Genomic DNA, 14,618 nt, shown 5'->3' on the forward strand with positions numbered 1-14,618 from the left:
CAGGTGGGGAGGCGTCCGAGGAGGGTCAGCTTGTGCAGGAGCAGGTCCAGGGAGGCAGCGACCAGCAGCTGCCGTTTATGTGAACACATCATCCTTAGGTCAATGCTTACGCCTCGCCGACTGAGACTAGGGACAGCTTCTGGGCACTTTCACTCCTCCTGGTTTCCCTGACAGGTCACACTGTAATGACAAAGTGTCCAAGCGCCAGTGGCTCCCACCTCCAACCCCCCCCCCCCCCCACAGGCTGACCTGAGCTCTGGCTTCTAATGGCCCAGCAGTGGGGGAGCCCCGCCGTGGCTCTGAGCCCTGGGGGTCTGATGTCCCATCGCTCGTGGCCCAAACAGGTCACATGGCCAAGCCTGGCCTCAGGAGAGTAGAAAGTATCCTTCTAAGGGTGGGGGTGGGGGCTTGCAGCCACAGGGCAAACGTCTGGGACATACGGGGAACGGGGAACGGTGGCAAATAGCTGGGGACAGCAACTAAACGAGGAGGCAGAAATAGGACCTCAAGCAAACCAGGTGGGCAAGTGAGGGGTGAGGCGTGTGGTCGTGTGGGTTTGGGGTCAGAGGGCCCCATGCCGCTGCACAGAGGGGCAGCCTGCGGGGTGGCAGTGAGGGTGCGGGAAGCACAGGGGACGCTCACACTTGACTGAGCAGCTGTGCGTGGGCAGGCAGCATCTGCTGCCGGGGAATTTGTCAGATGTGACTAATAAACACCAACACTCAGTTGTGGAACAATGGAGCGTGCAGAATGTCAGGCTGCAGAGTTTTCAAACATGTTCCTCACTGTCTGTGTGTGTGCTCCAGGAACGACACCCCGGGAGCCTGCAGGGTCCCGGCCAGCCCGGGAGGAGGGCCTCATTGGGCTCAAAGCTCATGTTTACCGGGCGTCTCCCAGACAGACAGCCTTGACCTAGGCCAGGAGGCGCAGGGTGGATGAGGGCTTCGGGTCGAAGTCGCCTCGTTTTGGAGCAGGAGGCGCACAGAGGCCAGGAGCATGTCCTCCGACGGCCGATTGTCTGGTATAAGTTACTGCTCTCCCACCTGTTACCTGTGTAAACCTGGCTCCTCTAAGCCTCGGTTTCCTCATTCATAAAGTAGGAAAGCGATCCTCTCTAACAATGTGTCGCGATCATCAAAAGGGATGTCACTAGTGGCTTGGCACGAGCCCACTGAGCCCGGTGCAGGCTGGGAGTTCAGGGCTGCGTCCTCTCTCACCGCAAGCTCTCCGGACCCTCGGCTGGAGGGACGGACAGCAAGGTGCTCCAGGTGGGAGCTCTGCAGCTTGTTTCCTGGCCCTGAACCTGGCTTTGGGGGCGCTGGTGGTAGACCTTGTGTGTTAAGGGTGTGACGGGCGACTGTGGCCCCCGTCTCTGCTGTGCTCATTCAGGGTTCTCAATCCCTAAATAACTTTGTCACCCTCCGGGGAATCTTATTTAAAAAAAAATCCTCTGCATTCTAAGTTATTTGTATGCTGAGATAGTTAGGACACTTTCCAGATGTTTTCCCTCTGACCTTTCTCTTCTTTTACTCCCAGGATGTGTGGCCTCCCCGTGCAATGTGGCCACCACCCTGGCAACTATTTTGTGGATGTGTTTGTTGTGGGCAGTGTCTACAACGCAAGAGGGATGGGAGACGAGCAGGGAGGCCAGACAAAGGTGTCTCGGGGTAAAGTTTCTCGAAGATGTGACTAATAGTTGGAACCACAGGGAACAAACTTTCTGGAACAGAAAATGACTAAGTCAAACAGCATGAGACTCTGAACTGCGAAATAAAAGAGTATACGAACGGGGCTGCCTGGGTGGCTCAGTCAGTTAAACATCCTCGATCTCTGCTCAGGTCATGATCACGGTTCGTGAGTTCAGGCCCCGCGAGATGGGTTCTATGCTGGCATCGTGGAGTCTGCTTGGGATTCTCTCTCTCTCTCTCTCTCTCTCTCTCTCTCTCAAAAATAAATAAATAAAGGGGCGCCTGGGTGGCTCAGTCAGTTAAGCGTTCGACTTCGGCTCAGGTCATGATCTCATGGTCCGTGAGTTCAGGCCCCGCGTCGGGCTCTGTGATGACCGCTCAGAGCCTGGAGCCTGTTTCGGATTCTGTGTCTCCCTCTCTCTCTCTGACCTTCCCCCATTCATGCTCTCTCTCTGTCTCAAAAATAAATAAACGTTAAAAATAAATAAATAAATAAATAAATAAACAAACAAACAAACATAAAAAAAAGAATATACAGTTGACTCTTGAACAACTCAGGGCTTAAGGGCATCAATGGTGTGCAGTCAGAAATCTGCGTGTCACTTTGGACTCCCCCCAAAACTCAACTACTAATAGCCTGTTGACCAGATGCCCTACTGACAATGAAAACAGTTGATTGATACATGTTTTGTATGTTGTATATACTGTAGTCCTAAAATAACGCAGAGAAAAGAAAATGTCATTTCTATGCTTGGGTGGATACAACTTTGAAAGAACTGACTGGTTTAGTAAAAGAAGTCTACCCACCCAGAAGCTAGAAAGAAGGGCACACGCTTCAATTTTGCAATTGTTTTCACAGATCCTAAAAGACCTGGCTGTCGAGCAAAGCAGGTTGGCTGCACCATGTCCGGGAGGAAGGGGACTCGTGACCCCATGACCCTACGGTCACAGAATTCCCAATAGGAGACTATCTGGGCGTAGCAAACACCCCTCCACATGGGGCACCGCCTCCTTCAGGGTGCCTGAGGCCATATTAAATTTTATTTACTATTTCGTGAATTGTTTTGCGTTCACTTATGTAAAATAAACTTTTCCCTCCCCTCATCGTTGCCATTAAGCCTTTAGACTCTAAACAAATCGCAACGCGTCTGTTTAGGAATTCGATTTGGCTGTGTTGGATATTAATAGAAAGTCCACGTGTTTTTGGTCCTTCCATAAAATATGAAGAAAAGTGCTCTTAGCATCCTATATTAAACTGTGTGGTTACATATATGTGTGCAATCGAAAAAAAATCATAAGGAAATCCACATGTAAGTGGACCCAAGCAGTTCAAGTCACGTTGTTTAAACGTCAACTGTATTAACTTTATTCTTTGATGACAAAGTTTAGACTTCAAGGCCAAGGAATTCTTACCAAATGTTTGCTCAAAGGTGTATTATTTATGGTATTTCTGACTGCTCTCATAAAAGGCTCTGAAGACGGAAAAGCAAAAAGATGAGTTCACTCACCTACATGTGCACATGCGTGCACACAGCCAGACACACATTCACATGCCCTCCTGCATAGATATTAGAACAAACGGTTTCCTTGGCCGTTTCTAACAATGACTTACAGTAAAAGACATAAGCTGTTGTAGACTTCTCAGGGATTCCTACAGAACTGAGTCGTCCTTCAGAGAAATAGACTGCATTATGAATAATAGTTGAATATTGCATTAACTGTTAATGTAGTAGATAGTCTAAACACTTTGGTCTTGACCGATCGTTTTTAGTAGCTTAGAGAAATACAGATAACTAATGCCCGGGCTTATTGGAAAGAGCACCAGCTCTAAAGCCAGCCATTGAGTGGCACCCTGTGGCATTAGACAAGGTCACGTGAGGCTGGAGATGTGTCCCTCAGGCCCTGGGGTAAGGGTGAAGGGGTCTGCTATGCTGCACTGTGCTCGGTCGTTCCACCCACCCTCACCTCCTCTGGAGAAAGATTTCCTCCGTGAGCTGGGCAGGGGCCCATAGGCATTACGCATGAGGCTGCCTGCACAGAGAAGCTGGTGCCGTCTTTGAATACAAGCCCCATAATAACAGCTATCCCTTATATAGGAGCGTTTACAAGTCAATTAAAAAAAATCTCGGCTCGTTCAAAGAGAAACAAACGTCTTCCCCCGGAGTAGATGGAGAAAAGCGGGCTCCTACTGGTCTGGCCTCGCAGCCCCCCCACCCCCACCCCCCCCCCCCCATCCTGTACTCTCTGCCCTGCCCCTCTTCCTCCTCCTTAGGGGTCCTGTCCCTCCTCTGTCCCTCCTCGACAGCACCCTCCTCCGGCTTCCCAGATCCACTGTGACATTCAATGCTGCTATATAGCTCTTCCCTTTTTCCTCCTCTCTCTCTTTTTGTTAATTTTAAAAAATTTTTTATCTCATTTTATTTTTTAAATTTACATCCAAGTTAGTTCCCATACGGTGCAACAATGATTCCAGTAGATTCCACGATGCCCCTTACCCATTTAGCCCGTCCCCCCTCCCACAACCCCTCCGGTAACCCTCTGTTTGTTCTCTACATTTAAGAGTCTCTTATGTGTTGTCCCCCTCCCCGGTTTTACATTATTTTTCCTTCCCTTCCCTTGTGTCTGTCTGTTTTGTATCTTAAAGTCCTCGTATGAGTGAAGTCACAGGACATTGATCTTTCTCTGATTTATTAATTTCGATTAGCATAATACCCTCTAGTTCTGTCCACTCCTCCTCTCTTAAAGCGTTTAAATTATAAGGACAAAAAATATCTAATTAAAATGTGGTGGCACTTTGTATCGCAGAGTGGCCTTGGCATTCTTTCCAGCCCAGAGACTCTTCCAGAATCTTGCCTTGCTCTATCGAGATATGAAGACCCCCTTTCCCCGTGAACCTGGAGGGGATTGCTGGCCCCTGCCAGAGAGAAGGTGGCAGAGGGGATCCCGGGTGGCTCCCGAGGCCACGTGGCTGCCACAGCCCGGGATGCTGGCTGTGAGGACGCCAGCAGCAGGCTGTGGGGAAGCACCCGCTCGCACGGACAGAGAGACAGAGAGACGCCTGGAGAGGCCCATCTGGACGGGAGCCGAGAGCCAGCGGCGGCCGCCTGTGGGTGACCCGGGCCCCCTGGCCTTGGCCTCTTCCAGCTGAGGCCTGCGGTCATCACAAGACGGGGCCGGTCATCCTGTCGTGGCCTGTCTGGACCCGTGGCCTGCAAAGTTAGTGAGGTTAATGAATGGCTGTGCACCCCACTAAGTGTTCTGTCGTTTGTTCCCAGCCCTAGAAAGTGGGACAGATAGATGGTTCTCAGCGCAGGGAGCTACGGAAGGGGGCAAGGAGGGAAGCCAGGATTCTCTGAGAGGAGTTGTTCTGTAGATTTAACTTCGGAACAGTGTTTTAGGCAACAGCTTAATTCTTAGAAAGGCAGCCTCTAGTAATTAAAAGCAAAGTGGAAGAAACGTAAGTTGGTATTGAATAGTTGTGTACCCACACGGAAGAATTCTTTGAAGCCACTTTATTTTTTTAGAAGTTTATGTATGTATGTATGTATGTGTTTATTTATTTATTTAGAGAGCGTGTGTGAGAAGGAGAGGAGTGAGGAGAGAAGGAGAGAGAGAACCCCATGCAGGCTCCACACTGAGTGCAGAGCCAGACGTGGGGCTCGATCCCACCAACTGTGAGGTCATGACCTGAGCCAAAGAAGTCAAGAGTCAGGTGGTCAACCGACTGAGCCACCCCGACACCGCTGAAGTCACTTGGAACCCAGTGATTGGACTGTGCTTCCCAGGGGGACACATCCTAAGGCAGAAAGAGCTGGGAAGGCACCCAGCTGTTCCCAGAGCCCCTTTTGGTAGTAAGTGCATGGCGCTGTTGCTCAGAAGCTAAGAAAATAGATACACAAAACAAGTCGAGAAGGATATGAACGGCACTGGGGATGTTTTAAGAACAAGAGAAAGACAGAGAAAGTAAGACAGAGATTAAGAAATGTGCTCAAAGTTAAGCAGACGTTCTGGCATGCTGGATCCAAGTTGTGAATCTTATCACCAACTCAACGTATATTTTCTTTTCTGTTTTTGTTTGTTTGTTTTAGTTTATTTACTTGTTTTGAGAGAGACAGATTGTGCTTGAGTGCCCAAGCAGGGGAAGGGCAGAGAGAGAGGAAGGGAGAGAGAGAGAATCCCAAGCTGACAGCACAGAGCCCAACACGGGGCTCGATTTCATGAACCGTGAGATCATGACCTGGGCCGAAATCAAGAGTCAGACACCGAACCAACAGAGCCCCCCAGGTGCCCCTCAAGTATATTTTCTGTAAAAAGAGAACACAAAGCCAACCAAACAAAAACCTTGTTACCTTTCCACTGAACCGTCCCGGTGGCGGTGACCAGCTGGGACCAACCCGCACCACGACTGGAGAACCCCGGCTTCCAGGCTGGGAGAGAAGACTGGTCACCGAAAGCCCGGAGCACGGGGACACTGGAGAGAGAGGGGACGCTGTCGAATGCCGCCCAGCTCAGGAGCACACCTGAGGGCTCCCATTGGCAGAATCATACTTCTCTGAGCATCAAAAAAATCAGAGTGGCGGTGCGTTAATACACATTAAATACGTTAAAATCTGTGAATGCTTCAGTCCTTTGGGGACTGGTTTCACCGCGGTCAACGTCAACATCAGAAGAGACAGACAAGGGGCTCTGACGTCCTCTGGATTCCACATAGGACACTCGCCGTGCCATCTGGGTAACAGCCTGGCCCCAGTCTTGCACTTCTGTGTATCTTGCTTTCGAGTCATTTGGTGTTACGGCTTTTTCTTTATAAAACTCCCCTGTATCATGAAGAAATGTCTCCCTGTTGCTCTTTGCCGTGGATTCCACATCCGTTAATGGGCACCCTGCTTCTGCTACTGCTCTTTGTTGAAAGGCCTCCCGAGCCCTCGGGCGGAGATCAGTACTCCGAGATCTTAGTCCTGGAACTTTTTGCCCCGTCTCCAGGCCTTGCGGAGGCCCAAATCTAGGACACACGTTTACGTTTGTCCGTTTGTTTGGTTTCAGCTTTAAAGAAAATGCATCATGGGTTCACTTCTGAGTCAAATTTAGGACGGACGGGCTCATGTTGTTACTCTGTTTTCTTCTTTTGGTATATCTTTGTGTTTCCCTTTCGTCCCTTTCAAGTATGTATTTGGCCACAGATTAAAAAGGGGACTCTAGTCTAAGTCCTTCGGGATACAGCTCGTCATTAAAGCAATCTACCTTTTGCCGCGGGGCTGATTTTGGTCTGCAAAGCCGGCCCAACCACAAAATAGTTTACGTGGACCAGATCGAGACGGTGACTCATAGTTTGTCTTAACTGGCTTAAAGTAAACAGGGGTTCATCATAATTCGGCTTTCATCATTGTCTTAAAAGGTCTGTGTCATGGGGGAGTCATTTCGCTCGTCATTAATTAATCCCCTTACCTGTGTTAATACAGCATCGAACGCAGCAGGGGAAGCCAAGAGTTCGGGGTGCCGGGGACCCGCGGAGGCTGCCTCCTGCCAGGCCAGCGGCAGGTCTGGGGCCTCGAAGGGCCACCCGGTGTGTGGGCTCTGAAACCAAAGCCATGCTCTTTCCCCATCGTTCTTCGCCTGTCTGCCGGAGGCCCTCCGCGTCCAATCCTATCCGTTCAAAACACGAGGCATGACGACCACAGTTAATAATGCGCTACGTCACATTTGAAAGTGGCTGACAGAGTAGATCTTAAAAGTTCTCATCCCAAGGAAAAGAAATGTGTAACCCTGAGGCAGACAATTATCACACACTTGCTAAGGAATAAATGCAGCCCTGCTTCATCCATTCAGCCAAAAGCCTTCTGTTCACAGATGGCCCCTCTAGAGGCTGACGGACAAAACAAAAAAACTTACATTTACACAGCCATTTCTGGATTAGAGAGCATTTTGCTACAATTATCTTATTCAGTCTTCCCACACGCCAACAGGCAGGACCAGCGGGTGCTTGCGTCCACGTCTCAGAGGAGGAACCTGGGGCCGTGAGAAGCTGGGCAGGTGTAGGAGAGAGGTCCCTGCTGGGTGAGCCCAGTGTCCTGAGTCCTCAGAGACTTTTCTCTCCTGCACCACAGAAGTTCTGGAAAATACTTCAGAAATGTTACTGGGGCGCCCGGGTGGCTCGGTCGGTCGAGCATCCAACAGCAGCTCAGGTCATGATCCCGCGGTCCGTGAGTTCGAGCCCCGCGTCGGGCTCTGTGCTGACAGCTCAGAGCCTGGAGCCTGCTTCAGATTCTGTGTCTCCCTCTCTCTGACCCTCCCCCGTTCATGCTCTGTCTCTCTTTGTCTCAAAAATAAAATTAAAAAACGTTAAAAAAAAAAATTTAAAAAAAAAATGCATTTCAGCCGGCAGCTCAGCCCCCGTGTGCTTTGCGGGGGGACAGCGAAACGCTGCCTGGGGTGGTGAGGGGCTGTCCACTCTGTGGCCCTAGAGGGTTTGACACCCCAAGACCGCGCCCCGCAGAGAGGGGACATCTTTGTTATCCTGAGCAGGAGAAGGCTTCCTATTCTCAAGAGTCCTTTTCGGGAGGCTCAGTATTAGGAAGAAGAATCCTTGGAAGGCGGGCACACGGAAATCGGTCTTAAATCTCCGCCACCCCCCTGCAAGGTGTGTCCGCATCCCCCAGGGTTCGAGCATCCTCTCTGTGACCTGCTGGCCCAGAGGCTTTGCTTCATAGACTGAGGGTTCCTGGGGAATGCCCTTGACAACATTCTGTTTTGTGTTTTTTTGGTCTGTTATATATGGGTGGGGGGAGAGGGTGTGAGCAGTGGAGGGGGGCAGAGGGGAAGAGAGAATCTCAAGCAGGCTCTATGCTCAGCGTGGAGCCCAACGACAGGGCACGATCCCACGACCCCGGGATCGTGATCCGAGCCGAGATCAAGAGTCGGACGCTCAACCGTCTGAGCCACCCAGACGCCCCTAACGTTATTTTATTAAATTTTATTATTTATGCATTAAGTCATTTATTAATTTTATTAAGAGGCGTCTGGTAGAACACGAGGGCTCAGAGTTAGCACGGTGGCAGAGTGGCTGTGAGTGGCCTCCGTCCGCAGTCACGAAGGAAGCCACGGTCACTTTAATGGTTGTGCCGCCTGGGCCGAGGTTCACGCAAGTTCCCGGCACCAGCAGCGGTGACCCAGTCCTTTGAAGTACGGATAACGGAGAGCAGGTGACATTAACCTAGGAAGTGACAAGCGTGTGTGAGGAGACGCGTGCTTTGGGACCGAAGACCGCTGATTGCTTCCTATCTTTTCAGAGATGGCATTTGCTGGAGGCTGACCCCTAAGTAGTTCTTACCTGAGAAAAACCGAGAGGCAGCTCGTTAAGAAGGACACGGAACGTGGCTCTCGACACTGAGGCTGATCTGGATCTCGCAGCAGAGGGAAGCTGGGTGTTTGTGCTCAAGGAGTCCCGCAGGAGGAAGGGCAGCTGCCTCTGGGGGTGGGGGTGAGGAACGTGCAGAAATCAGAGCTACCCTGAGCACCGGCTCACGCTCCTCCGGCTGGAGGGACCCATACATGGAAACCGTGCGTGATTATTCTCTGCTATTAAACACAGATCTGTGTGTGTTGCAGGATCGTATGCAAACGCAGGAGGGAGGAGCGTGGTGGGATGGAGGAAGAGGTCAAAGTTCGGCGCCCAGTGTCGCCGTGTGTTGGCCTTGGGCTCTCGGGCCTTCCTGTCTTAGTCCAGGGGTGCCCCCGGCTTGCGGCCTGCCCTGTGGGGCTCGCCGATCTGTGGCTATGAGCACATGGAAGTCCTGTGTGGGCAAGGACTGGGTACATGCAAGTGAGAAGAAAAGGGTGGTCTCAGAAACGGGCGCGGTTTCCCTAGGCCAAAGTCTACCGACCGGCCTAACCCCTCACCACCACCTGCGCCCAGCCTTGACATCCACAGGGCCCGTTCGGTGCCAGCCACGCCCCCTCGGTTCTGTTTTCCCTCCAGGCTCAGGCCCAGGTCTGAGCGTTTGCTACTTTGCTGGCTGGGCAACCACCCCACGTTCTGCAGCGTGGACCAACGATTGTATCATGCCCACGGGCTGGGTGGAAAGGCCCATTTGGACGGCTGTCCCGAGTGGCGTTTGAGGCTCCGTTGGTACCTGAGGCCTCCGGCGGGAAGGCTCAAGCCGCTTTCGGTCTGTTCCCATGACTGGGCCCTGAGGCGGCTGGAACTGGAGGACGCACTTTCCACCTGCCCCCCACCCCCCTCCCGCCCCCTGGGAGGAGGGAAGGCCCAGCTGGCACTGTCACCAGAGCCCCTCCCTGTGGCTTCCCCGTGGCCTCTCTCGGCCCAGTCGGCTCCTCCCAGCACGCAGGGGTTCCAGGAGTCTCTGTACTGTTCTCCCTGGTGGCCGGACCAATTTGCATTCCCACCCACAGCGCAGAGGGCTTCCTCTCCACGCACTGGCACTCGTCACACTCACACTCCTTTCGGGTCCTTTGGGTAACAGCCCTTTTGACAGGTGCGAGGTGGCATCTCACTGTGGTTTTCCTCTGTCGTGTTGACCACCTTCCTTTCTGTTCCTGTTTTGGTTTGCTTAGACATGTGAGCAGCTCTAGGATATTGCCTTGACCGACAAACAGGGCTGGAGCCCCGAGCTCTCTGCGATTATTATTTATATCCATTCGATGTTACTCAGGTAATTCAACAATATAATGAGGCATCGAAGCTTAGGGAAGGCTGCTCCTTCAAAATGAGAGACTTCTTTAGGGGCAGATATGGACCAAAATTCAGATGCTGTCATGACATGTAATTGTGCATGGGCGTGTGTGTGCACACCTCTCGTGAAGACCGACATGGCTTCCAAGCTGAATTAGATGATTTCTTGAAACTTAACAAAAAAGAATGTGATACAAACACAGGAGGATATTTCTACCTAGTGATTGACCTCTCTAGTTAATTTCACCGCTTAAGATTAAAATATCCCAAGGCAAGATTGTCCTTACTCATCAGTCGGTATGGGAGAACATTCTAAGGGGACGGTTGTCTTCCTTCCCTCCATTTAGTATTCAAAAGGTGGTCAATTACCATTTGTAGGACTCTTGACCATTTAGCTATTATGTAACTTATTACTCGGCACAATAAATGTTGAATATATGAGCTTGATTCAGTATACACTGGCTCACTCCCTAAATCTTAAAGATGAGAAAGTTTCCAACCCCCAAGTTAAAATCGTTCAAGCTGCATGAAATGGCTGATTGTCTATCAGAATAATACGTTACTTAACTGTACTGGTAGTCTCTGTGTCATGACATTTGGGAGCCAGGGGCTTTGCCACATGAAAATTACAATATATGGTAAACACAAGAAGCGAATGTTAACTATGACACTAACAACACTTGAAACAACACTTCAGGGGCGCCTGGGTGGCTCGGTCGGTTAAGCGTCCGACTTCGGCTCAGGTCATGATCTCACTGCCCGTGAGTTCGAGCCCCGCGTCGGGCTCTGTGCTGACCACTCAGAGCCTGGAGCCTGTTTCAGATTCTGTGTCTCCCTCTCTCTCTGCCCCTCCCCTGTTCATGATCTGTCTCTCTCTGTCTTAAAAATAAATAAACGTTGAAAAAAAAATTAAAAAAAAAAAAAAAAAGAAACAACACTTCACTTGTTACAATGTTTTCACCTAATGAAGAAATATCTTTAAAGAAAGACAAAAAAATTTATATACAGATAAAAGTGGGGCACACTTTGTGTCTAATATTTAAAATATTCATTTCTTTTCTATCCGTTAACATTATTTAAAAATTTTTTAATGTTTATTTTTGAGGTGGGGGGGGAGGGGCAGAGAGAGAGGGAGACACAGATTCCCAAGCAGGCTCTAGGCTCGAGCTGTCAGCACAGAGCCCGACGCAGGGTTCAAACCCACAGACCGTGAGTGAGATCATGACCTGAGCCGAAGTCGGACGCTCAACCGACTGAGCCACCCAGGCGCCCCTACATTTACTTATTTTTGAGAGACAGGGAGAGACAGCGTGAGCAGGGGAGGGGCAGAGAGAGAGGACACAGAATCCCAAGCGGGCTCCAGGCTCCAGCCGTCAGCACAGAGCCCGACGCGGGACTTGAACTCACCGACTGCGATATCATGACCTGAGCCACCCAGGCGCCCCCGGAGTAAAAGTTATTTTAAAATATTACAGCGTTCCTCTGTTTGGAAGCATGACTTTCTGGCATGATGTACTACTTACAGGATTATTTTTTATCCTCTTTTTTTTCTTGTAACGCCTCTGTATGGGGTTTCACCTTCATTCTTTTCTGTTAGGCGTCTTTGTGCAACACTAGTTTTCCTGAACCCGTGGAAGGGAAGACTTACTTAGGGTGGTTTTTCTCATTTTATCGTTTTCTCTCTCCTCTGCTGTCGACTTCACCATCAGTGAAAATTAGTAAAAGAAAACTTCGCTTAGGCCAGTAGGGGGAGCTCTCAGCCCCTACCACTTGGCATCATTTGCAGACCCAATAGGAAGAGAGCACCTGGCGAGTTCATACCCCCTTCGCTACTAATTTTTCGCCCCTGCAGAGGAAGAAAATCTTCCTCGTCCCCCTAGCAACTGTCCAGCCAATGAGAGGCAGCCGTCGTTCAGCCAATGAGAAGACTTTGAAATCCCAGTGTACTCCAATCCGCTTTTGGTTTACAACAGCCCCTCCTCCTCGCCTTTGGTCTATGAAACGTGCGACTCTTTCGTTCTCTGGACCTGCGTGTGGTTTTGCCGGAGCTTCCTTGGCCCGGATTGCGGTTCTCTGCTATATTCCTGAATACACTTGTTTTTTTTTGCTAGTAAAATGACAGATTTATTTTTTAAGGTTCACACTTAGGCCCAGGCAAATTCCAGTAAGTGTTTTCGAGGAACTTGATAAGCTAATTTAACATCTTACCTGGATGAGTAAAGGCCCAGCCAAGAAGAGCCACAGCATTCCTGAAAAAGAAAAATAAAGTGGAAGATCGCCCTGTCACACACCAAGCCCTATTATACAGTTATAGTGACTTACCTGTGTTACCGGGGTAGTTACAGGCCGACATGCAAATGGAACAGAATAGAGACTTCAGGGGAGAACTCATGTATGGAACGGTGATTTATGTTAGAGACCGCGTTGCCGGTAAGCGGGTAAAGACGGGCATCTTCAACATAAATAACAGCGCGATAATTGTTTATGTATCTGGAAAAGTGAAATTTGATCCCTCCCGCACTCCATCCACAAAAATCAATTTCAGATTGGTTAAGGATTTAAATATGAAATGCAAAACCTTAAAACTTTTGGAAGAACACATTGAATAATAAGTTTCTAATCTTGGGTTACATTAGGATTTTTGAAAAACAAAGCCCCAAAAGTAGGAACCATTAAACGATGGTAAACAGAACTACATTCACATTTAAATTTTCTGCAAACACAAAGAAACTGAAGAGGTAAGCCATCATCTGCCACGCACACTACCAGCAAAGGGTTGGTGTCCATAACATACAAAGAACTTCTGGAAATCGGTCAGCAAAACACCAGCTATGTGAAAATGGGGCAACAAGAATCTCGGAAGAGTGGCTGCGTGTAGCTCAAGCAAATGAGAAGACACGGAACCTCAATAGTCACTGGGGAAATGCAAATTTAAAACACAGGCCAAAAGCAGGGGGCGCCTGGGTGGCTCCGTCGGCTGAGCGGCCGACTTCGGCTGGGGTCATGATCTCCCAGTTCATGGGTTCGAGCCCGCGTGGGGCTGTGTGCCGACAGCTCGGAGCCTGGAGCCTGCATCAGATTCTGTGTCTCCTTCCCTGCTCATGCTCTGTCTCTCTCTGTCTCAAAAATAAATAAAAAAAACATTAAAAAAATTTTTAAACACAGGCCAAAAGCAAACAGAGGAGTTTGCCATGTGTTGCAGGATTTTTTTTTTTTTTTTTTTTTTTTTTTTTACCTCAACACCTGGATTCGTCGTCTCGCTGCTTCGAAGAATGAACAGGTGGACACAGAACGAGGAGCAGGCATAGGTTTATTAGAAAGGAAGAATATTAGGAAAGCTCTCACTACAGAGACGGGGCATCGAATGCCCTCGGACTGTAGGCAAGGGTCCTTGTTTTAGAAGGTTCTGGTCGGCCCTCCCCCCCTCCCTTCCCTCTTATTCTCTCCCAGGTCCCACCCTTATTGGCTTGATAGCTCTGGGTGCTGGGAGGTCCATTCCTGATTGGCTCGTCTGGGTTGTATGAGGGCTGGTCTATGGCCATATCATTCCTTGTGGGTCATATGTTTCACGGTCTATTTCTTATTCTTAGTTAGATCTTTTGTCAAATTCCTGAGGGGAACCTGAGGGGGAGTAGGTGGGGTCTGTTTCATGCTGGAGAGGAACCTCACCCCTGAGGGGTTCTGCAGTGGTCAGACCCTCCCAGCATTGTTCCAAAATGTGTTTTTCTCCACCCAGGGACCTCAGGTCCCAACCTTTCCCCCCTGCCTATTTTACCCTATCTTTCGCCATCACATATGTGCATATACAAATACATGCGAAAGACATTTTAAGAGGCTAGAGGGTTCTTTCAACGGATATATCCTGATCTTTGTGTGTTGTGTGTATTTTAACGTTCTGGAGTATTTTGTAGAGTCGCCAACTCAATGAGCCCACTTTTCGATTTCACTCACGTTATAGAAAATCAACGCACATCCATTTTGGAATTAAAATAGTACTGGCATCTCATGGTTTTAACCCATTTGTTTTAGTCCTAACATTGCTCAAATGCCGAGCTTCAGGGTCAAAGCTATTTAACCAATGGCTGAAAACAGTGAATCGAAAGCAGTAGCAATTCAAAGTAATTTTTAAAAATCCCAATTCTTCAAGTCTGAGTCGCACACGGCTCCCGAAGCCCAGAGAATGTGTATTTCCAAGGTGCGAATGCACCACATACCGTTGTGGTACCAAAGCTCTGGCTCCT

The 14,618-nt window shown here is 49.6% G+C and overlaps 1 long non-coding RNA gene across 2 annotated transcripts; it reads left to right on the forward strand.

Annotated features, from left to right (window-relative positions):
• Positions 1–242: 242 nt before the first annotated feature.
• LOC132667850 (uncharacterized) lies at positions 243–2,984 on the forward strand. Of its 2 annotated transcripts, none has more exons than XR_009605402.3 (3): positions 243–1,096; positions 1,537–1,667; positions 2,548–2,984. It is a non-coding gene; the product is annotated as an uncharacterized LOC132667850 (long non-coding RNA). The 2 variants fall into 2 exon arrangements; XR_009605403.3 differs by lacking the exon at positions 243–1,096 and adding an exon at positions 1,105–1,268.
• The last annotated feature ends 11,634 nt before the right edge of the window (positions 2,985–14,618 follow it).

The sequence above is a fragment of the Panthera onca genome, chromosome B2, assembly GCF_046562875.1.
Source record: "Panthera onca isolate mPanOnc1 chromosome B2, mPanOnc1 haplotype 2, whole genome shotgun sequence".
Taxonomy (NCBI): domain Eukaryota; kingdom Metazoa; phylum Chordata; class Mammalia; order Carnivora; family Felidae; genus Panthera; species Panthera onca.